Source organism: Camarhynchus parvulus, chromosome 2, assembly GCF_901933205.1.
Source record: "Camarhynchus parvulus chromosome 2, STF_HiC, whole genome shotgun sequence".
Classification (NCBI taxonomy): domain Eukaryota; kingdom Metazoa; phylum Chordata; class Aves; order Passeriformes; family Thraupidae; genus Camarhynchus; species Camarhynchus parvulus.
In genome coordinates, this window is record NC_044572.1 from 65,117,127 (window position 1) to 65,123,726 (window position 6,600).

The window sequence follows — 6,600 nt, forward strand, 5'->3', positions numbered from 1 at the left end:
ATCTCTCACTTGTTTAGAAATAAAGACTGACAGCTGGAAGGCAGGAAAGAGGACAAAGACTTATGAGACTTATTTCTGCAGACCCCATTTGTACCAGGACCTCCAACAGAGTAAATCTTGCCAGAACTCAGGCTGGCTGGATTTCCTTCCTCTGTGTCCAGCTGCCTGCCACATCCCTGTACCCTTAGGCCACTTACTTCATTCCTTTGTGTCACAGTTATTTTGAAGACATGGAATGAGTAAATAATGGCAACTACCTCACAGAAAAAAATATTTACAGTTCATCTTAGGATTTCCCTAATTTTTTGTGTCAAATTTCCTCTACCTGTGCCTTTACCTTTGAACAAAAATTGATTGTAGTGCAACCCTGATGCAGAGATATAGACAAGCATTTTGCATGCATTGCCCATCTAGTTCGTAAATCTGACACTTTGATAGCTTAAGTTACCTCATATAGTTGGTTTTTTTTCACCTGTTGTCTTTAAGGCTCTTTCCAGTCTGGACTTCAGATATAATGGGAGATAAAGGGATGTAGAAAAGCCAGTGATAAATGTCCTGACTCCAGGAAGTGGTGTTCTAAGGACATTAGTCACTTTGGATAAAGTTGCCAAAGAAGGCAATTCCAGCAATCCTCCAGTATCTGAAGGAGGAGAGGTTAGGAGTAGAAATGGCACAGCTCAAATTAGAGTCAGGCCACTAGGTAGCATTGGCAGAGCTCTCCTAGTTTTGAGTGCAGTGTTCCTGTTGCTGGGTTAAAGGGAGAAAACCTTGGAGTTGCTCTTCAGCTGAATTTCCCGAAAAGAAGACACACAGGGGCGCCAAAGACTTAGGAAAAGAAACCCAAGCTTTAGCCTTTTTGCTTTATCGCTTCTCTCTGGCAGGTTCCTCAGCCGGTGCAGTCGGACGCTTCACTCCCGCTCCGGAGGGAGCAGCGTTAAGGGAGCAGCTCATCAGCTCAAGGCTGATTTCACTTGCAAACGCACCAGGGCTTCGCAATCTCCTACACTTGCTCGGTGTAAACAGGCTGCTGGCTGCTAGTAACTCTGTGCCTCTCCCAAGGCTCTCCTGGGGAGAGGTGGGATGTGCCCCGGTGTGTGGGGGGCTCTGATTCCCGTGGGAGGCTGGAGCATCTCTTTGTCCTTCTTGCACGGCACTTGCAAGCATGGCCTCAGACTTGTTCTGGATTAAGTTCCCAGATTATTTTGGGAAACTGCCATTGTAGCAGTATAGTAATACCACGCTTTGGAGAATAAAAAGTTTGTTTGTCCAGGTCCAAGTGTTTGTGTTCCTGGGTGTGAAGATGATGTCTAAACCTCTGTCTGGTCAGTTTGTCCCCATGAGCTGAACCTGGCGTGGTGGTGCCTGCAGCTGCTGGAGTGGACACCAAGGTGAAAATCCCAGGACAGCTGTAATGTGGGTGCTTGTCAGCCATAACCTCCAACCCCGCCCTCGTTTCCCTTTGCCAGAGGGAGGGGCTGGTGCAAGAGCTATTTATCAGCCCTGGCTGCAATTAGATTGCCCATGTAGCGGGTTGGTGCTCCTCCAATGGCTGTGTGGAACGATTACACCAGATTATCCAGTGCACAGCCTGCTCTTTCACTCACCTCCACAAGTTTTACTCCATAGTTCTCAGGCAGGCAGGACATTTTGTATGAAACACCACATAAACCCAACTGAGCCAAGCAAACTGTAACCATAGCATAGGCTGCCATGGGGGGAAAAAGCCATGTTGTTCAGTGGTTTTGTTTTGTCTTGCTCTCCCCTGAGTGATATATCTTAGTGACAAGTTGCTGTAGCCACACAGCAATCCTTTTAATACCATAAAGTGTCGTGGGGTGTAGACATGTCCTAGGACAATGGCTAGAGTTGATGTTAAAGGCTAAATGTATTGCAGCTGCATACAAGCTGGGCTAGATTAAGCACTAGAGCTCTGGAAGTTTCTTGTTTAAAAAAATTCATTTAAGAGATTTTTTTTGTGCAGAATAATTTTGCTTTGGATTTCAAAGCCTCCGACAGTAATTTTCCAGTAATATGTCTTATTGTAATTATTTGACACTTTAAAATATATGCCTTGCAGACAGCAGTTCCAATGTCAGCATAGAAATATCAAAGTAGATTTTATTAAAACTCTGCTGTGGGAAATACCAGGCTTTGTTTTCTAAACATGTCTTATTAGGGTGTTTTATTCAATGCACTGAAAATGAAATTCCACTTCCATTATATCATGTCATGCCAGGATGGATGCAAAACCTAAGTGTCATTGGAGAAGCTCAGAGTTTCAAATGTGAGTGCCCAAGCTTAACCACCAAAGAGTAGCAGAGTAGCTGATTTCCAGCTATCAGACTGGAAATGGCCTGATTTATGGAGTTTCCAGTTGCCTGCTCCTCCTTTTCACATAGCTTTCCTGGCTATGGGACATGTTCTGGTGGTTAATTCCGTCCCTCTTCTTGGTTTTCTTTCCTTCCCTTGATCTCAAGCAAACCAGCTGCAAGACCTTGGGGAAATTCCTTATCTTCCCCTTGCATCAGTTTACTTATCTGTAAAGCAGATAAACTAATAACACTGCACTTCTCGAGGGTTTGTTGAAGCTTATTACACAGCAGTGAGTGCTGTAAGAGGGAAGTCATTACAAAAATGACAGTGCTAATATGACATGGAGGTAACACGAAGGAGCCCCACTCTGCTCCATGCAAGTCAGTGGAGCTCTGTTATTTGCTTTAGCAGAAGCAGGGATTGGGCCTATGCTTAAATGACTTGCACTTGTTTTTCTTCTTGAATGCTAATTTAGAGTTAAGAGATAGCATTACAAGGAAAGCTCATTCCTGCCTATGTGTAAATATTTAGCAGCTGAATAGGCATTATTTAGCAGGGCACAGTTTCTGCTTCTCCACAGTTTTCAAGGATGTCATTCTAAGCTGCTACAGATCAGAAGATACACTGAAATTACCAGATCAAAATCCTTCCCATATAAGTGTACACATACAGAATTTATTTTACTGGGCAATTAAATGTGTAAGATAAATATCCCTGGGGGAGGAGGGCTGTTTGAGGTTTTATAGCATATCTTATTATGGGCTCAGTTTCGAAATCTTAATCCAAGAAAAACTCCCCATGTGGAGACTTAATGCTGGAGTGTAACTGTGTTCTGTACTAAGGGTATGTGCAGTTGCATCAGTGGATTTTAGGGCAAGGGGGTAGCAAAGGCAGTGAAGCTTTGGCTAGAGAAAAGCAGCCCTTCCTAGAACATTTTTAAATTAGCAATAACCCTTCCATCAAACATGATGTGTTGAAGGACCTTAGGCAGCATATCCTTTTCTGGATTTCATCTGACAATGTTATTGATGAAAAATTGAAAATAAATGTAAAATAGAACTTATTTGTAGTTATTTAGAGGTGGCATGATCAGTAAAACTGCAATCTACTGCAGCTATGAGGTTGTTGGCAAAATAGTTGCCTGTGTTTCAAATGCAAAAGCTTTTTGAAGGACATGTGAGCCGCCAGAATTGCCCAGAAAATACTCCAATTTTATATCCAAGCTGTAAATGCATTTTTTTTTCATAAAACTGGGCGGGGTTTGTCTGTCTAGAAAATGAAATGTACAACAGAAGAAAACATCCAAGTTGGAGTGAACAAATAATAAGATCTTGACCTGCATCTAGTGGATAGATTTATTTTTCTAAAGACAAAAGTGCTCGGTATGTCGAGAATTAATTTATTGTGCTTTGCAAGAGGAAAAAAAAACCCAACAAACCAAACCTCACTACATTTGTACTTGAGACCATACAACTACTCCCTGGGGAATCAAAAAAAAAAGACGAAGCCCGGAGTTTTACCCCACCGATGCTTTATTCATAGGGATAATCTTTTTAGGAGCTCGTTTTCTGGACCTCGCAATGACAGTAGCTAGCCCCTAAGGGCCATGGTTGAGAAAGGTGTCTGGTGAAGCAGAATGCACCGGTTACCTTTCCCTACGAGGTCCAGAGCATGGGAATTTGTACCATGCGGTTGCTCATGCAAACACCAGCCAGTCGTCGGTAGGTGGATTGCACTGGCACTGCAGTGTGTGCTCAGTATTAACTCCTGATCACTTGCCGGTTTTGCTTGTTTAGTTGGTTTAGTGCAGTTAGTTTAGCAAATAAATATTAAAGGAGCAGGTGAGACCCACGTGCTCCTTGGAAAAAACTTCTCTTTTTCTCCCCCCTCCAATAAAATGTTTTCAGCTCACTTCCAAAAAATTGCACTCAAACACCTCTCCCACACCGTCACTTGGCATTGAAAAAAGTTGCTATTTGTATGCATTTTAAAGTATTTATTTGCTGATTTCCAAACTGATCAGCCTCTTGACAACGCTCTGGCGATTCACACACCGAGCCGGGGCAGAGCGGGTCTCAGAAGTGGGTGTGGGGTGTGAGGGGGAAAGGCAGAGACGCGCGGAAAGGTCCCACAGTGCCGTAACTCAGGGACACAGCATCCTCATCATTCTCCTCCTGCCTCTCTGCAGGGGCTGCGCAGGGGCGACGGCTCCGCGTCTTGTCCAAGCGGGACGTCCCGCATCCCCCTTCAAAGCGTATCCCAGAGCAAAGTCGCGAAGCGGGGAGCCGGAGGAGGAAGGACAGGGAAGGGGCACTCGGTTTTGTGAGGTCCCGGGAGCAGGTGAAGCGACCTGTTGCACTCGGTGAGCTTCTCTCCTGTGGGAAGCGGGCTTGGAAAAACCCAAACTCTGCTAGACTGAATAGCTGGGAGACAGCACAGTGGACAAGGCGGTCACATACGGATTTCTTCTCTTATCCTTTCTTTTCTCTCCTTTGCAACATCCCAAGCCGCCCATCGGAAGGGCTTTCCCGGATCCACTGGCAGCAGGGTTGAGACTGCTCTGCTCGGGGACCCGTCTCCCCCACAGCAGGGCATAAAAACAAGACACAAATCCCCAAATCAACAGAGGAAAAGCCTCTCCGCTAACATCCGAGACACAGCACCTCTCCTTCTCCGGCACCGGCCTCCCAAAAGTAACTTAATCGTGTTGGACCGCAAAGTGCGAGTGAAAAAGGGCGGGGAGTATTTGTATATTTTTTTCCTCTCCATTTTTGTCCTTGTTTTGTAGTGTTTGCGGTGTTTGGGGTGTTTCCATGTCCTGCCGGGTTTTGCCTCTTGCTTTTTGCCCCTTTCTTGCCGTAAGGAGAGCTCGGGAAGACGCCCCGTGCGCACAGCGAAGGCGGCCCTCATCCCGGGAACAGCGGCTGTCGCGAGGTGGACCCACACCAACCTGAATTCTCCTTTCTCCTCCGAAAATACCGACTCCGGGAGTTCAGCCTGGGCAGAGGACGGGGCGGGGATGCTTCCTCCCTACCCTGTCGGGGAGCGAGCCCACCCCGCAGCCGCGCATCCTCCGCCGGGCGTCTGTCTGTCCCTGTCCCGGACGGCGCGGAGCGGAGCGCCGCCTCTGCCGGCCCCGGGGCCGCCCGAGCTGCAAGTGGCCCCACGGGCGCAGGCCGGGCACTGCCAAAAATTACTTTAGAGAAAGGAAGAAAAAAAAAAAAAAAAAAAAAAAAGCTATTTATGTGTCAGTGAGCCGGCGGAAATCAGCCGCGTTGGGCTTCTCCCCAGCCGGCCGGCATTGGGGCAGGGAGAACTGAAAGCAACAGTGGGAAGAATAACCAAGCCTAAACTCCCCGCAGAGAATCATAAGCCGGATTTATCTAAATGTTCTTGCAGCTCGCCTTGCGGGCCGGCTGAACAGGCAGGAGGGAATAGGAAAGATCCGTCCGGCAGCTGGGAGCCAGGCTGGTGGGGACATTCAGGGGTGAGCTCGGTAACTCAGACCGGCTGGGGAACCTCGACGTCGGGAAGGTGGACGACCCCCAGGACCATCTCTTCCCTACTTTCTCGTTGGGAAGAGATCCGTGGCAGGGTTTATAGCCATGAGAAAGCTGCCGGTGGAGGGAAAGGGAAGCTTTGCCCCGTGTGCTGCCCGCGCTGTGACACACGGGGAGGGACCCGGCGCGTCCATCGGAAATAATTCAGGGCGCACAGGGCTCCGCGGTGACTCCCTCGGAGCCACCTGCCAAAACCACTACCGAGCTGTGAACCAGACGGTGTGACACAGAGGAGCGAGGACATGTCTTTGCGCTAGAAGACAGTTTTGTCTGAGGAGAGGAGGCGCCTCAGCTTCAGCTTCCCTTTGCACAGGGAGGAGGCGGGCGGCAGGGCGAGACAGAGCTGGCACTTCAGGGATGACAGCAGCTCAGGGTGCGGCGATTCCTGTCCCCTGCACGGGCCGGGTGTGCCCTCAAGGCTGCCAGGGAAAGGCGTCCTCTAAACTCCCGGGCCAGGGAAGTCGAATTCACTCCCGAAGTGCGGTCACCAAATGCCCCGGGGAGGGGAAAAGAGCGCCCCACAACACCGGGCTCTGCTGCGCGCCCAGCCCATGCCCTCTTCCCCTAGGCTAAAAAAAAGAGCACGACTGAGCCCGGTGCGAGTCAGGACTGCCCGTAGTCCCGAAAGCCTGGCTCACGCCCCGCCGGCCGGCTGTGCTCGGGCCGCCTCGCTGCCAAGTGCCGCGGGGCAGAGCCGGGCGGCGGGTCCTGAGCCCGGAGATTTAAC